This window comes from Orycteropus afer, unplaced genomic scaffold, assembly GCF_000298275.1.
Source record: "Orycteropus afer afer isolate SDZICR_OR568_19922 unplaced genomic scaffold, OryAfe1.0 scaffold00261, whole genome shotgun sequence".
NCBI lineage: Eukaryota > Metazoa > Chordata > Mammalia > Tubulidentata > Orycteropodidae > Orycteropus > Orycteropus afer.
In genome coordinates, this window is record NW_006921848.1 from 4,293,260 (window position 1) to 4,295,058 (window position 1,799).

A 1,799-nucleotide genomic window follows, 5' to 3' on the forward strand; every position below is an offset into this window, starting at 1 on the left:
ACTGCCTCAGAAACCCAAGGAGGGGTCGCTATGAGTCGGGGCTGACTCGACGGCAAATAACAACAACATTGCTTTTGTATTCAACTCTAACTCATCATAAGCATTGCAATATCATAAATTATGTAGTTTCCCTCCAACTGTAAACATTTTAAAAAATTGTCTTAAATTTCTGGACATACACGTTTACATGAATACAGATTCCAGAGGAAATGAATGGCAAAGTAATGATTATTGGCTTTTATTCTGAGCTATTGTCCTTTTTATCACCTGCTGTTAGAGTCATGCTGGTGTTGTTTTTGTTATGTGCCGTTGAGTCGGACCCAACTCATAATGACCCCTCCTTGGGTTTCCTAGGTGGTTTCACTGTGGAAGTAGATTGCCCCATCTTCCTTCTGAGGAGTGGCTGGTGGGTTTGAACAGCCAGCCTTCTGGTTAGCAGTCAAGTGCCTTAGGCACTACGCTACCAGAGCTCCTAGAGTCATGCTAGCTAGTGCCTTTTAGTGGCCTGGACTTTCACACTACCTTTTCCTTCTCCGTGAGAGGAGATGTATTTACTTACTGATGAGTTTCTTGTTAAAATGTAAAGCTTTTCACATTTGTTCTGTTGCTCTTTGATTGTCTTCGTTAACACTTCATTGCTAACACTATGTACATTAAATTGTTACAAAAAGAAAGGGAAATGAAATTGCACATTTGAAGCACATGATAGGATATACGCAGTGACACCTGGCAGTAGCATCGCACAAAGTTGTAATAATACACACATAAGGATTCCCTTGCATCAAAAAATGTTGAAAATTAAATCAGAAAAAACTTGAAACAGTGATATAAACAGGTTCCAGAATTGTTCCCCAAAACCCAAACCTGTTGCTGTCAAGTCAATTGCAACTCGTAATGACCCTATAGGAAAGAGTGGAACTGCCCCATAGGGTGGCCAAGGCTATAATCTTAGAAGCCAATTTCCACATCTTTCTCCCAAGGAGCAAGCTGCTGGTGGGTTTTGAATTGCCAACCTTTTGGTTAGGAGTGAAATGCTTAGCTACTGTGCTACCAGGGCATCTTCCAGAATTGTTTCAAAACAAAACAAAACAAAACACTACTTCAATCCAGTCATTTCCAACTAATAGTGACCCCCATTGAGTTTCCAAGGCAGTAAATCTTTACCGAAGTAGATAACCCCATCTCTTTTCAGCAGAGCAGCTGGTGGGGTTGAACCACCAACCTGCTGTTAGCAGTCAAATGCCTTAGGCACTGCACCACCAGAGTTCCTTAGGGTTGTTCCAGGTTAAAATCAATTATACCATTTATTGGTCTCTTTCTCTCTCTTTTATCTTTTCCTCTCCCCTCCCTTAAACTTGCTTGAATATTTGTGATTTTGACAAAATCTTTCAAGCATTGAGAAAAGAATATCATCCTGAAACATTTACTGTGATATAAACATTTATTATAAGTCACATAATGGAAGAGGAAAAATAGTTTGCTTCTGTTTCTGCAATAGTTAGTGATAAACATATTTCTTCCCCTAGAGAAACACAGGTTTTAATGTTAAAGATACTATGAAGCAAAGTTAATACACCACTAAAATACCAACTAAGTCCCATCCCCCTATTGTGCAGTTGTGCAGAAGGGTTATTATATACCAGGGTATTAAAATAATTCATGATAGTTTCTATTTTTTTCAGTTGTAATCAGATTAATAACAATGCATTAGAATGTATGATAACTGAGTGTCCCATATTTCTATCTAACCTTAACTATGTTTTTACTAACTTTGGGTTAGTAAAAAATATCAGGAAAGA